The following is a 16,394-nucleotide window of genomic DNA, read 5'->3' as shown; positions in this document are numbered from 1 at the left end:
TGATGCAGTGTGAAGGAGGCAGGGATTCCATCAAGCACCTTCTGTAGCTCCTGAGGGAAAAAAACAAGTGGCAAGTTCTTTATTTGGTTAGAGTTTCAGGCTGTGCTGCGCCTCAGGGCCAGGCTCTGCCTCTCTCTGCTCCAGCTGGTGCTTCCAAGCTGTCCTCTGTGGTTTTGATTTGCAAACCACCTCTCTGACCAGCTTCCACTTTGCTTTAAAACATTCAGCACCACGTTTGTGGCTGAACGGGTCCCAGAGCTGGGGAGAAGGATTTGAGATGCAATTTGCATCACAGAGTTGTTACAGCGGGGAAAATGTCGCATCCCTCCTGTGCCTGGAGCTGCTAATCTTGTTCTGAACATTGAAAACCTCTTCAGCTTCTCTCATTATACCTAAATTTGATTACTGCTTTGATTTCACACCTCTTCCATGCGGGCTTTTCCTCTCTCCTTGGCTGGAATTGTCAGGCGTGAAAAGAGAAATTTTGTCAAGCCTTGGGACAGTTCCCATTACCTATCCCTGCTCCTAATGCTGCTTTTAATTATCTTGGGAAGCTGAGCAAGAGGGGAAAATGGGAGAAGTTTAGTGAGAGGAAAAGTAAGGCCCAGAGACCAAAGTGTAAATGCAGATTCTGGGTTACCAGAGTCTGCAGTGTTGTGGGGATCTGGGCCGTGCAAACTGGTGTTTTTCTCTGTGAATGGCTGATTCCTTCTGTATCTTCTGAAATTCCTGTGCATTAGGGCTGGTGCTGGAACTGCAGCCACACAAACTCCCCATGGAGCTGTGTGGGACACAGTGGGAATCATTGATTTGCTGCTTTGGATGAAAAGTTGTGACATGAACCTCAGTGTCAGGGCGGTGGCAACGTTAATGCTGCTGCTGTCAGACAGTGCCCACACACTGTGTCTGGAGACAGCTCAGGAGAAGATGAAGAAAAACCAGGATTAAATCCCATGTGCCACTGAACTCTCTCAGAGATAAACTGCTTGGAGTGAAGTCTGTGAAGTGACTGGGCAGAGCTGGATGAAAGGGACAGCTCTGAGAAGTGTGTGGTACGTCAGTGATGTCCTAATACTGATCTTTGCACAGAGATGAAAAAGTATCAGTTTGCATGGCCTGAATGTCTGGGTCTGGAAATTGTGTGTTGCAGAAGCTGTGCTGAGCTCATCTGGCTCTGAAATATCATCTCTACACCCTAGCCAGGAACAGCATCAGAGTTCTGAGCAGATTAATAAAAATCAATCATAACCCAGAAGCAAACCTTGGCAATACACATCTGTGGCTGGTGAGGACACCAAAAGCTTTCATTACTGTTCTTGGAGAATGAATTCAGCAATAAAAATCCTCTCTCTTGGCATTAGAATGCTTTAGTTTCAGCTCTTGCCCCAGACTAACAATGTCAAGTGTTTCTCTGGGTGCTTGGGGGTAGGTTCTCCCCCATAGCTCTCTGCAGGTTGGTGGTAATTCAATATGTTCTGTCAGGTTCAGATGTTTTGGTGCCTGACCAGGGAGTGCAGAACAGGGATTCCAAGTGCTGACATTTGCTGTGCTAGAAAGTCCAAGGGACAAATATTTGCCAATTAACACCTTTACCTGGGAGGATCAATTCCTGTTGTGCTTGTACCAGAGTCTGGGGACAGAGGGGGTTTCCAAGGGCAATCTTGGTCCATGTAGGGCTGAGGCTCTGCAGGCTGCTCCAGCCCCTCTGGGTGCTCAGGAGCAGGGGTTGCAGTGCACCCTCATTAGCCCTGGGGCTGCCCAGGGAAGAACCATGGCTGAGGCTGTGCAGGAGCAGGCAGGCTCAGCCCTGCTCCAACATGGGATCCCATGGCACAGGACACGCTGGGATTTGCCCCTGCAGCTCCCCAGTGTGTCCAGAGAAACTGCAGGCAGAGGGTGACCTCAATCAGTGGGACCCCTCTGTGCACAGGGACCCTCACTCCTGGGGTGGCTGTGCCAGCTCCTCCAGGGACCTCCAGCCCTGGAAACTTGGAGCAAGTGGAAACCACAACTTTGCAAATGCTGCCTGTGCCCAAAGTAAATGCAAAGAGAACTGGGATGTGAAAAAGAAAATCGGTTTATTTCTGGAAGAACAGCAACAATACCGAACACTTTTACAACGTAAGAATATTTCTAACAACAGCAATCCATGGAACGTATATACATAAGAACCTATCTAGTAAAAATATATGAAACGTATTTACAGAAGACAAAAAAAAGTCCTAAATCCTATTCCTGAAGACGACAAACTGTAAAACATATGTACAAAAGGGTGGCATCCCTGTCTGGAATGTCCATCAGTCCTGGACGAAAAGCAAGTGTGCCATGGTCACTGCAGTCAGGCACAGAGGACTCTTCCATGTGCCCCCAGGCTGGCACATGCTGGCACAGCAGGACTTTGCTGCCAGAGCTGAGCCTGGCTGGGTCTGGGCTGGAGCTTGTGTGGCCCAGAGCGAGCGCAGGACAGGCTGCGGATGGCACCAGACTCCAGCGCACGGGGTGCCACGTCCCTGAGCAGGGACCAGCCCAGCTCCAGCCTGGCAGCAGGGGACCCACTCTGCCTGTGGGGACCACATGCCTGTCCTGCTGCTGGCATTGGTCTTCATCCCAAGATCATAGGCTCTTCCTCATCTTTTTCATCAATGTCCATTTCTTCAATGTACTCTTCCATTTCCACTTCCATCTCCTCTTCCTCATCCACATCCACTTCCATTTCTTCTTCCACATCCATATCCACCTCCATCTCTTCCTCTCCAGTCTCTTCCTCCATTTCCACGTCCTCCTTTGTTTGAGTCTGGATATCCACCTCCATCTCTTCCTCTCTGTCTGTGACAGCCTGCAGAGGTGGCAAAACCTCAGAGTGGGGTCCCTGTCCTACACAAGGCCACAGAGCTGCACCCCACCTGGGCAGCTGGTGGTGTCCCCCTCCATGGAATGGCACCATACCTTCCTCAGGACAAACATAAGCATCCTGCAGTGGTGGATGACAAAATCCAGGCACTAGGGAGGTCTCAGGACTGATGGAGGGAGCAGGTGACAAGAAGGGTGGCAGGGGTGGACAGGAGCAGAGTGCAGCGTGGGCTGACACAAGGGCCAGTGGTTGAGTTGTGCTCTTTGCTGGGTGCTGGCAGTTCCACCTGGAACGGGGGATGTGACATCACAGTTCCCAGGAGTCCAGGGCCAACTGAAGTGGGCAGCGGGGATCCCTGGATGGTTGGGCTTGGAAGGGACCCTGAAGATCATCTTGTTCCAAGCTGAGCAATCTTCCCCCAGGCCTTGGGAAAGCCCTGTTGCCAAGGATGGGGCACCCACAGCCTCTGTGCCCAGCCTGGGCCGGTGCCTCACCACCCTCAGTGTAAAACAGCAGCTCCCTTAGATCCAGCTTCAATCAGCCTCCTGCACTTGAAAGCCATCCCCCTTGTCCTGTCAGCAGAGGCCCTGTTGAACACTCTGTCCCCTTCTTTCCTGTGGGACCCTTCCAGTCCTGCACAGCCACAGTGAGGCCTCCCAGGCTCTTTCCAGGCTGAGCATCCCCAGCCCCAGCTGGACAGCAGTCAGTCAGATCAGGGGATGTCAAGGCTGAAGGGTAGTAAATAGGAACTGAGAGATGGAAGCTTTAGACCCAGGTTTGCCTCTAAATTGTACAAAATTAATAACAGGGGAGGGGGAAATGGTGGGACACTTGTTCTCTTCTAACTGGTGAATTTTATTTTATTTTATTTTTTTCTTCTTTTCTGTCATGCTGACCCAGGTTTTTCTCTTTGAAAGGAAGCTTGGCACAATGTCCACTGTCTTCTCCATTTCTGCAACACCAAGCAGAGTCTGGACAGGCTGATGATGCAGAGCAAAACCTGCAAATCTACTGGTGATCCTGAGCCTAGGGGTGCAGCTAAACCCAGGCAAAAGGAATTTCTGGAAAGTTGAGCCTGGTTTCCATTTTCTTGAGTTTGGCTATGCCAACTTAACCAGTCATTTATAGAAAAGCAACTAAAAAGCTCAAACCAAAACAGAGAAAAACCCAAAGAAACAAACCCACGCAAACCAATCAAACAGATAAAAAACCCCAAATAAAACCAAAGGCAATGAGGAGTTAGTATTAGTTGTGAGGATATCACAGCAGGCAAATGGCTGCTTCCCACAGGATCACCATAAAAAGCCACATCTAACAGCTGCTCCAAAATATAGCCAACAGGAGAAAAATAAAAAGTGATCCATGGCAACTTTGGGGGCAGCTCCACATGAAGGTGAAGGATGAGCCCTGGTACAGATCCAGCATTCCCCACCCTCCAGGCTGCTGTTTGCTCCTGATGAAAGACCCTTGCAGGACTGTGGCCCCTCTCAGTGCAGTGTAAATCATTCCCACAGCTCTCAGCTGAGCCACTGGCATTGCCAGAGCGAGATCCAGGCACCATCCTGAGCATCTGTGGAAACTCCTGAGCATCTTCATGCCTGGAACCACAAAACACCTCAGGCTCTCCCTGGACTGGCTTTTCAGGGGAGGTTTCCATATCCTTGGGAGATCTGTTCATCCCTCAACATGTCTGACTTTGTGTACAATGATGCATTTGGGTTCCTCCCTTGCTCCTGTGTGCCAGTGAGAAACCATCCATGTGAATGGAGGCTGTTGTGAACAGGAACATTTATTCCTGGATTGCCACTTTGCTTCACTCTCACTCAGCTGAACATTGTCCTTATCTAAGAAGGACTTAGAAGAAATGTGTAGGAATTTTGGCTCTGAGAGGAGCAGCAAGCACATTTTCTACACCACATTCCCAGCAGATGCAATTTCCCTGGCAGAACAGTGATTGCCATTCATCTTCCTGGGAAGAATGTGGAGAGCCATTCAGAGATCACAGGTTCAGCTGGACTTTGTCTTTGTGTACTGTTATAAGTTGCGGTGAGGAACCAATCACTGACAAGGGAGTCCAAATTAAATATAATTTATTAATTGATAGAGCAAGCGATAATAGGCAAATTACAGCACTGAGTGAAGCCAACAAAAGGCTTGCACCCACCCGGGAGTGCTGGGTGTAGCCGGGGAGTCACCACTCCACCTTTGGCCCACACCACTCCGCAGTTCAGTCCTCCTTTTTATCTGTTGTTGTTGGGTGTCCTTCCGGTGTTCTCTGCGTCTGCGCCGATAGTTGCTAGGGGGTCTTATTCTGCCTTCTGGTGGTCATCTGGACGAAGGCTCCCATCCTCTTCCTCGAGGTCTTACAATAGCCTTTACCATATATAGGCACATAGCTACATATAGTTACACATTTGCTTAGTTAGCCTTTCAACATATTAGCTTCTGACAGTTTGCGGTTTAAGCCTTAGGACATTTTTTTTGCAATATATTAGCCCGTTATATTCATCTTGCAACATATTAGCTGGTTACATCTATCCTTGTGGTTTTTCTATTATTGGCTTTTCCCCCTTCTATAGTATAGTCTTGATGAACAAACTAAGACATTAACTCATTACAATTCCCCCCTTTTTCTTTTACCCATTTTGTTCATCAAATCGTCTTAATGCAAGTTGACTCAAGGTGGCTTCCTCTCCCAATTCTAGATTTTCTACTGGTTCATATTTGGTCTTGATTAAAATGAGATGGGCTGCCTCTAACCTTCCTTTCACTATCTTAAGTATTTTATTAAATATGCAGGGTCCAAAAGTTAGCCCAAGAATTATCATAATTGCTGGTCCTGCTATTGTAGAGAGTAGGGTGGTTAACCATGGGGATTAGTTGAACCAATACTTGAACCATCCTTGTTGGGCCTCTCTTTCTCTCTTCCTTTGTGCCAGCCTTTCCCTCAATTCAGCCATTGAGTCTCGGACCACTCCGGTATGGTCCGCGTAAAAACAACACTCTTCTCTTAGAGCGACACATAGCCCTCCTTGCTGCATGAACAAGAGGTCTAACCCTCGTCTGTTCTGCAGGGTGACTTCTGAAAGTGAAGAGACAGATTTTTTGAGGAAGGAAATTGATTTCTCTATTCTCTGTAGGTCCTCATCAATAGTCATCTGTAGTTGAGAGAGCCCTTGCTGTTGAGTTGCAAGGGCTGAGATACCTGTGGCTGCGCCGGTAGCACCTAAACCGAGGAGCATTGCTATGGTTATTCCCGTTATTACCTCCCTTTTTTGGATTCGGTCTGGTTCTTCTAAGGGGTGATACATCTCCTCTTCCTTGTGGTACAGGACCTTTGGGACCATTAAAACTTGAATACAAAAGTCGTTAGCATTATCGAATTTATCAAGGAGTATACAGGGGCTTACCCCAGATGGCTGGCATACCCACATTCCTGATGTGGCCGGAATTGCCCATTTATAGTTCTTACTCTTAGGCATGATAAATTCGGTGCAAAAATTGCCCATCCGCCTTGCTGAGGCTGCATTACCGAAACATTTGCCTTGGCCTGTGACCTGACTTAGGGTAGTTCCTCTCCGGGGAGTGTCCCACCTGCACTGATGTGGATTCTCCATTGTTGAGTAGTTAAAGGGGATATTGAGGGTGATACCTTCATAAAAGGGGGGGCTTCACATCATAACATAGCCAGCATGATTTCATAAGGTTTGAGTTAGATTGATTCAGTGATAAAAAGGGAGCATTTAATACATTAAGAAACGGATCATAAAAAGCTGAAGTCTCTAAGGGATTATTAAAAGTAACGTTGTGACTAGCCGTGGCTCCCTTTTTGGGCCCACCTGCTGTAAGAATTGGATTGGGTCCAATTGGTCGGGGTACCGATGGTGAAAGTTGGACAATTTGTAAGTTCAGCCAAATATCACGAAAGGCGCGAACAAATACCGGCCATACTCTTCCCGTGGCCCAACTCTTATGGGTTGGTTGCAGAATTGTCATAGTATAACCCGTGCAAGTGTGCTTTCTCCCATCCCGGGGCGTATGTATCTGTTTGCTACTATCGAACAGTGGTTCGCGACAGCCACGGGGAGCGTACTTGACTTGCAGGAACTTATCAGGTTGCTGTGGTTGCCATCTATTACTTGTTACAATAGTCTCTCAACCCCAATATCCACAGTACCCGTATCCAGGATAATTATAGTAACTTTTGCCTGGGTTAGAAGCAGGACACCAATAGGTTTGGTGCAGTGCTTGTTCTCCAAAACGAGGAAATCCCAGTCGCAGGGGAAAAATGTCCTTTAATCTAAATTCAAAAGATGGGTCGGTTGATGTAATAGTTTCTTTGATAACAATTTCGTCTGAAAGATGGTGTAGAACCCACTTAAATGCCTGGTAAGTGTCGTATTCTGTATCAGTCTGCCCTCTGCTGATTAATCTTGAAAATAAGATCACATAGAGGTACCATTGCCGCTTGGATCTTATTATTGTAAGATTCCTTGAAAGTTGCTGATCTGATTGATGATTGGCTGCTTTTTCTTAAAAAAACTGGGATATATGGGTTGTGGGAGCATTCAAGGATCCAGTCCTGCAAACAAAACCCTTATAATAGATTTAAGTGAATCTCGTATCTGCTTGAATTAGATGTTCTCCTCCCCCTATATTTCTAGTTACTTATTCCTATGTTCCCTATCACAGATTTGCCAAAAAGGGTGAGGTTCTATTCTAAAGATTTTACATACTCTTTGAGTTCCCTGGAGAGTGGAGAGCTGTCCTTTCGGATTCCCGGAGTGTGTTAGTCCTCAAGGGAACTTCAGTATTCAAGAGGCAGTAAGCACGCTCCACCGTGGGTCGCAGGTCCCTTTACCTTTTCCTCTCTGCCTCACCCGTCGATCCGGTTGCATCGGGCCACGGGGTGAACCATCTTCTCAGCAGCAGAGGTATTTGCTCAGGGATCCCTTTTGCTCTTGCCTTTCTCGATACGGTTCCCATTCCTTTTTCAAAGGAGAACTGCAATAATACCAGGCATCTATTTCCAGCAGTATTTTTTTTTACAAAGGGAGTGGGTTAACTAGCATGAGAGCAACATGCCTCTGAATTTAGACCCCTTAGTAAAGATTCCCTATTGCCTGTAAAAATGCATATCTTACCCACTCCCCCAAAGCTCCCCTAATCTTAGAATGGTTTCTGTTAATTCCCCTTTTAACACGCTCTATAAATACCAGCCTCAGGCCTTTCTCGGCGGTATTGGACCCACCACCGTTTTTGGCAAATCCTGCAAACAAAGGCATACAAAAGGATAACATTCCCACCCCCAAATTCTGCAATATATCTAGCATCCATAATTTTTTGTTGGTCTTCGGGAATAAACCCGTAGACGACGATGGTGCCAATATTCGTTCTCGGCATACCACTTAATGCTAAGTACAGAATAAGGATAAGGCACAAATACGTTTTTATCACACTTGTTGCCTTCTTGTGAAGGCCACGGCGACCTGGTTTCAGGGTCCAGCACTTCGATTTCCTTTGTGGGATCCCTTGTGGCCAATAACGGACGCTGACACCAATGTGGTGCACGGTTAAAGGCCTTTATTGAGGGGTCTTAAGGGTATTTATGGACTAAGGGGTCTCTCTACGTCAGACAGGGGTTTGGCTATACTTTCTAGGGTTAGTATGGAGTGGAAAGTTACTGGCATGCATAGGTTAGGGGGGCTACACGTCTGGCTACATTCCAAGGGTGATCCTTATCTATGGGGAGGGGGGTAGAAGGATTCCTGTAACTTTCCGTTACAGCCCGAAATCTTCTGAGCGCCTGTCCCTGGCCTACCACACTTCTCCCCCCTCTTTCACAAATGAACGAGGTAGTCTTATACATAGGCACTAAAATGAGGTAGGAAGTTGAGATCTGATTAGGGAAAAGGGTCTTGGGAAACCTGAGTGAGTTTCTGCCAGGCAAGTCTCTCGTGACTGGCAGTGTTCCCTGTTGGATTCACAGGAATTGTGGCTGTCCCAGGAACAGGATGTTAGCCCGTTCTAGGCAGGCCTGAATGAATGAGACTAGCTTGTTCAGCAGGCATGGCCCAAAGGTAATAGCTAAAAGCAGCATTGCCAATGGACCTATTAGGGTAGAAATTAGGGTGGTTAGCCATGGTGATTGGTTGAACCAGGATTCGAACCAGTTCTGTTGGGCTTCCCTGTCTTTCTGTCTCTGAGCCAGTCTGTTTCGGAGTTCTGCCATGGAGTCTCTAATGACTCCTGTGTGATCAGCGTAGAAACAGCATTCTTCTTTCAAGGCAGCACACAGGCCCCCTTGCTGCATGAACAGGAGATCCAGTCCTCGCCTGTTCTGCAGGACCACTTCTGAGAGTGAAGAGACTGACTTTTCTAGAAATGAAATGGATTTCTCGATCCTCTGCAGGTCCTCATCGATGGTCATCTGCAGCTGGGATAGTCCTTGGTGTTGAGTTGCTAGGGCTGAGACACCTGTTGCCGTTCCAGCCGCTCCTAGGCCGAGCAGCATTGCGATAGTTATACCTGTTAATATTTCTCTCTTGTGGAGCCGGTTGTTATTTTCGGAAAGGTGGTACACCTCTTTGTCTGAGTGGTACAGGATCCTAGGGATGATCAGAACTTGAACACAAAAGTCGTTAGAGTTATCGAATTTGGCAAGAGACACGCAGGGACTTACTCCAGATCTCTGGCAAACCCACATCCCAGATGTGGATGGGACTACCCACTTATTATTCTTCCTGTCGGGCTCAACTACTTCGGTGCAGACGTCGCCTTTCCGCTTAGCTAGGGTTGCATTGCCGAAGCATCTGCCCTGACCTGTGACTTGACTCAGGGTAATTCCTTTGATGGTGTGTCCCATCTGCACTGGCGAGGGGCATCGGCTGTGGAATAGCTGAAGGGGGTATCTAAAGCGACTCCTTCGTAAAAGGGGGGTTTAACATCGTAACAAAGCCAGCAGGACTCGGTTAGGTTAGGGTTAGATTCATTCAGGGATAAAAAGGTAGCTTCTAACATGCGAAGGATTGGGTTCGAGCCTGACCCGGCTGATTGGCCTATCTGGAAGGCTTCCTCATCGCCAGTCAGGACGTCGGTGACCCTTGTGGGTAAGGGTTTGGGGTAGGTCATATTTTTCCCTTTCTGTGTGCTTTTGACCACTTTGTTGGGCCCAACTGCCCTGGGTGCTGACGGTGGGAATCTGGTAATTCGCACATTCACCCACTTTCCTGACCCTTGAAGGACTACTGTCCATGCTTTGCCCACGGCCCAGCTAGGGTGATTCGGCTGCAGAACTGTCATGTTATAGTGAGTGCATTTCCGAAATTTGGGGACTTTATGTTGGTTTCGATAGAAACTTCCCTGAAGGAAGACAGGTGTTTTGCAACCTGCGGGTGCCCAGGTGAACTGTAGGAATCTGTCGGGCTCTTGTGGGTCCCACCCAGGTCCTGACGGCCTGGCGTCTGTGACTATTGTTTCGCAGCCCCAGTGTCCACAGTATCCCCACCCTGGGCGATTGCAATAACCTTTTCCTGGGTTTGAGGCTGGGCACCAGTAAGATAGGTACATGTGCGTGGCGTGTGAAGAATAGGGGTCTACCTTTGGTTGTTCTGGAAACAGGTCGGTGATGTGAAGCACGAAGGATGGGGCGTTCGGCGTGGTGATGACTCTGAGCACCTTGTCACCAGCAACATGTTGCATGACCCACCTGAAGGGCTGATGATGGTAGTAGTCTGGGCTGGCTTGTCCTCCGGCGACAAGCCCCAATAGCATAATCACGCAGAAACATCGTGGTTGCTTGGGTCTCGCCCGTGTGGGTCTCTCAGGTGCTGTCCGGCGGCTCGGTGGGCTGTCACTTTCCTCTGGGAGGGGAACGTATGCATCCCGGGGACGGCCCACAAGCATGTACTGTAAATAGAAACTCACAGTTCTCATCAGTCTTGTCCCGCCCACTGTGAAGGTCGGGCTTGATTGACCTAAGTGGACACCACCTAATTTCGCCGTCCTTTTTGACAGCTGCGTACCCTCGTCCCGTGAGCATCAACCTCCAGCCCTGTTCCCATTCACCTAGCTCATTTCTAATTGCAACCTGTGGGCCTTCCTCTAGCGCTCTGGTGGCCCAGTGTTTTTGGACGGGGCTGTTTGTTTCATCCCCCCTGGGAAATTGATTCAGTGCTAGCAAAGCGGTTGCTAGTATGCGTGCCTGATCTCCCGGGGGAATAGAATTGGCAAAACCCTCTGCTTTTGCCAACACCTCCAGCCTGGTTTTCAGGGTCTGATTCGCCCGCTCTACTATGGCCTGTCCGGTACTGTTATACGGGATACCCTGTACTAATGTGATGCCCCATTTCGAGGCGAATTCTTGCACTGGTTTGGAGGTGAAATTGGAACCGTTGTCAGTTTTTATCTGCTTGGGGATGCCAAGCCACGCCATGGCTGTCAGCCAGTGCTGAATTGTGGCTTTAGAGTTAGTTTTGGGGTGCTGTGTGGCCACGATCACTCCGCTGAAAGTGTCCACCGTCACAGCAAGCCACGCTCGGGGCTTCAGCAGTTGACACAAGGTGAAGTCTGACTGCCAGATTTGTGAAGGCTTGAGACCTCTCGGGTTGATCCCACTGGTCCATAGGGGTGACTTCTGGCAGTGAGGACAGGTGGCCACCACATGCCTTGCGTCCGCTGTTGAAATCCCGCATCTCTTCGCCAGGGCCTTGGCCCCGATATGGAGTGATTCATGCAGCTGACGAGCTTCCTGCAACGTCCATACGCCTTTTGCTGCGGCGTCCGCCTTGTCGTTGCCTGTCTGGAAGTAACCTTTGATTGGGTCGTGGCTGTTGGCGTGAATGATGGATACGGTGCCCTGTCGTGAAGAGAGCGCTTCTTCCAGCATTAGGGCTGCTGTAGATGTTGACACACCCGGTCCTGCCATGGCTAGGCAAAGCCTCGCTACGAATATAGAGTCTGTTACTATATTGAGGTGTTCATCTTTGAAAAGTCCGCACGCTAAGACCACTGCTGCTGCTTCCAGCTGCTGCACTGACAGTGTGGGGTCACATGCTTTGATGCAATGCCATTGCTCTCCTGCCTGCCACACTGCCGTTGCCGTAGAAGTCGTGGAGGAAGCATCCGTGAAGACTGTTGGTCCTGGCTGCAGTCGGTCCTTGACCTTTGGCGGTATGTCTATGTCGATGATGGTCAGCAGCCGAGTCCAGGGCGGTTTTGCTGAGTAGGAGATTTCTCCTCCGAAGCCGGTGAGAGCAAGGGCTAGGTGCTCTGAAATTGCGGGTGACTCTGCAGACGGTTGCTTGCGAAAGGGAAGGTGTATTCTCGTTGGCTCAGTTCCTAGGTGTCTCAGGGCGAGTTTCCTGCCTTTCCTGATGAGGTTAGCGACGCATTCAACTCCTGGGGAGAATGCACGAGCAGGTCTCCCGAGGACCACCCATTGGATCGGCCGGGCCTTTTCAGAAGGCCCTTGTGCCAGTGCCCCCACTCTGCCCTTTGGCGTGAAGTGGACGTATAAGTCCAGGGGCATGGCCGGGTTCCACCTGGCCAGCGTGCCAGTGGACATTTGCTGATCGATGAAATCGAGGGAGCTCGCCGCTTGTGGTGTCAGCTCCTTGGGTTCCCAGGGGTGTTGTCCCTTCAGGAGGTCATATAAGGGGTCCATGACCTCGGGGGGGATCAGGACGACATTGCGGACCCACTGCAGCGATCCCACCAGGCATTGCACATCGTGAAGTGTCCTGATATCCCGGTTGATCCTTACCTTGGGAGGAGTCACGTAGGAGCTTGTGATCCCCACTCCCAGGAAGGTCATGCAGGGTCCTCTCTTGACCTTTGTGCTTGCGATCTCAAAGCCGTTGGCCCGGAGGGTTTCTGTGATCGCAGACACCAGGTGGTCCACCTGGCTCGTTGATGGTGCAGCGACTAGGATGTCGTCCATGTATTGGATGATGGTTGCGGCAGGGTAGGAATGTCGGACTGGCATCAGTGCTCTATCCACGGTGATCTGGCAGATAACAGGACTGTCCACTAGGCCCTGTGGAAGCACCCTCCATTGGAAACGGAGGTTAGGCCGATTACCGTTTGGAAACGCGACGGAAAAGGCAAAGCATTCTCTGTCGTCTGGATGCAGGGGTATCGAGAAGAAACAGTCTTTGATGTCCAGTACTGCGCACGGCTGTCCTTCAGGGATAGCTGAATTCATGGGTAGCAGTGTCTGGACTGGACCCATGGGTCGAATCGTCTTGTTCACTTCTCTCAGGTCGTGGACGAGACGATAACCCTCTCCGGACCTTTTGGGGATTACAAACACAGGGGTGTTCCATGGACTGGTGGAGGGTTCTATGTGACCCTTTTGCAGTTCACGGTTGACCAATTCCAGCAAAGCTGCCACTCGAGGCTCTGACAAAGGCCACTGCTCCCTCCAAATAGGATCTGATGATTTCCAAGTCAATTTGATCGGCAGCTGAGGGTGTACAGCAGTGGCCCTCATGATAAATTTGTAATCTTGACTCCTAACATAGCAAGGACGTCCCTTCCTATTAGTGGTGGAGAGTTTTGCAAAATGTAGGGGTAAATTGCTACTGTCTGTTCTGGTCCCTTGTTTGTGTGAAGTGTTATAGCCACCAACTGGGTGCTTTTCCACGCCCGGGTTTGTCCCCCCACCCCGTTCACTGGGGGGACTTCCTTAAACCGCCAATGTCTGTCTGGGCCAATGCGACTGGCGGAGAATTGTGCAGTCTGATCCCGTGTCTACCCAAAACTGAAGTCCTACGATGTGGGGGTCCTGACTGCCATAGAGGCGGCATGTCCCCCTCACCCTCAGGGGTTCCTTCCCTATTTTCATGGCCAGGGCCACCCAGGGGTCCCGGTTTGGGGCGTCCCCTGCTGGTCCTGTAGTGCTTGCGTGGCTTGTGATGATGGGGGGTGTGAGGGTACGGTTGGTGGTACTGCATAGCCCTGCCATTGTATTGCTGGCGGGGGTGCGATACTGACTGCCTCCTGTGGGAGCATAGGGTATGAAGGTCCCCTGCCCCACTGTGGGTTGGCATAGATGGGCCGTCTCGCATCCATAGCGGGAGGGGGCTGAATATGGCCCGCACGCCCCCCCCCTCTCCCGTTTCCCCAGGGCCGGGATCTACAGTCCCTAGCGAGGTGACCTTTCTTCCCACAGTTCCAGCAGACCCCTCTGGGACGCTGTTGGGGCAAGGGTGTTGCCTGGGGAAGCTGTGCGGCTGGGGGCAGTTAGCCGCGACATGACCTGACTGACCGCATTTGAAGCAGGCCATCACACTGGTTAGGGTGTGTACGGTTGCCTGAAGTGGGGTCAGCTGCTCTTCCCTCACAACATGCTTAATCATGTCAGCCAGGCTGGCCCCGGCCGGTAGGGAACGCAATATATCTTTGGTTACGGTGTTACATTGCTGCCGAAGGCAGTCAGTTACCACTGGGCCTTTTGCGACAGCGGGTAAATTAGAAGAGTCCACCGCAGCCTGAAGGCAGTCAACAAATTGTGTAAAGCCTTCACTCTCCCCCTGTTTGATGGTCGACCATGGTGTCGGTCTGGCCACCACCCTGGATGCGGCGCGTATAGCTTCTCTGGCCGCCCGGGAAGTCGCCCTGACTTCCTCAATCCGAAGCTGCGCAGCTTGTTGCTGGGGTGTGGCTACTTCGTCATGTTTCCCCAACAACCTAGATAAACTCGACCTGTGGAGTGGCTGCCCTTCCCCCGCCGTCTGAGCGAGCATGGTTGCACATTGGTCCGTCCATTCCTGTTTAAATATTATCAAACCCGCCCCATCAAAAAGCATACGGCTTATTTGCACTATCAGAAAGGGAGTAAATCATCATTGCTAAAAAGACCATCCACGAGAGTGGAAACCACCCCTGAGTTAATTCCTTTTTCTGAGATAGCTTTTACTATTGTCTGAACGTCTTTGGAATTAACGGGAGTATACGTTCTTTGCTGGTTCCCCTGGGGTCCCGTAATTCTCACCAGGAAGGCATGCACCGATGCTGCGGGTGCCCATTCCGCGCATTCGATTTTGATTTTACCCCAGTCGGTGAGTTCGTATTGGGGCTGGTTCTCGATTGTGTTAAAAGTTTTAATTGGTTTCGTCCGAAACCGCATTGATTCTGTTTTCTCTGCTTCCGAGTCGCTGCTGGACTCGGTGGGCTCCGCAGAGCGATCTGGGGAGCTGTGGCTCCCTTCAGAGTCAGAAGTCAACTGCCAATGAACTTCCGGTCTCTGCTGCCGTTTTGTTCGGCTACGGCCCCGCTCCTCCCCTCGGGGGCGGTGCTGATGCCGCTGCCGGTGCCGCCCCCTGGGCTCGCCCTGCCTCCCGCAGGGAGGGATTTCTCCCATATATGGTGGCATCAGTGGGCGCGGCTCCCGAGTGAGTGCCCGCCCTCTGTCGCACCCCCACGCATGCGCGTCTGCTGGGACCCACGGCTCTTGGCCGGGCATGGGCTCAGCGCTGGTTTCCCGCGCATGCGTGTTCGCGGTTGGCCGCGGTTCTGGGTTCTTCCCGCCGCAAGCCGGCGGGCTCCACCCCTCTTCCCGGCCACCTGCGCCATATTCAAATGGGTAGGGCGGCGGATCCCCTCCGCCGCTCGCCCGCGTGCCAGCCCTCTCGATATTTCAGGCTTCTGCCGCCAACCCCTCCCAAAAGGACCGTGCGAGTCCCTCCGCTTCTTGCGCTAAGTCGGCTATCGGCGGGGAAGGGTTGGGCGAGGGGTCCGGGGCACCCCGGGGGGCTCCGGAGGTGGTGTGGGCCCCGGCGGGTCCTCCGAAGGGGTCAGGGGGTCCCCCGGGGGCTCCGAGGGCTCCGGGGGCTTTGGGCTGGAGGAGGGATGGGATGCGCCCGGCCCCCGCGTTTCCCCGTTTTCAATCGGGTCGCCACTGGGGGGGTTTCGCGTTATCGCCCCCTCCCCCAGCTGTGGCGTCATTAACAGACAGGAGTGCGCAGCGTTCCACGTCTCCCGTTCTTTCTAATGCTTTGCGTAGGGCAGCTTCTGCCTTCCCCCACGCTTTTAGGCTTTTGCTGCTGCCTGTGGCTTTTGTGTCCTCTGCTAGCGCGACAGTACATTTCTGCCACACTTCAGAGTGCAATATATCTATGGGTCGACTAATAACCCCAAGCTCTAAGAGTCTCGTCAATGCGAGATTAAAATTCCTGAGCTCCCATTTGATTCCCCATTGCATATGTATCAAACTTACGACCTTCGCTATCGCTTCCATACGAATCGCGGGTCCTGGGGCGTCCCCCTTCTTCGCTATAGCCGTTCCGGCGTTGAGTGCTGTCCCCTGGCCAGGAGTACCCCCGTCGCCCGGACTCGTCGCTCCCGGGTTTTGGCACCACTATGTTGCCTTCTTGTGAAGGCCGCGACGACCTGGTATCGGGGTCCAGCACTGCGATCTCCTCCGTGGGATCCCTTGTGGCCAATAACGGACGCTAACACCAATGTGGTGGACGGTTAAAGGCGTTTATTGAGGGGTCTTAAGGGTATTTATGGACTAAGGGGTCTCTCTACGTCAGACAGG

The sequence above is a fragment of the Agelaius phoeniceus genome, chromosome 7, assembly GCF_051311805.1.
Source record: "Agelaius phoeniceus isolate bAgePho1 chromosome 7, bAgePho1.hap1, whole genome shotgun sequence".
Taxonomy (NCBI): domain Eukaryota; kingdom Metazoa; phylum Chordata; class Aves; order Passeriformes; family Icteridae; genus Agelaius; species Agelaius phoeniceus.
The sequence above is the reverse complement of the archived record's forward strand: the minus strand, read 5'-3'. Positions refer to the sequence as shown.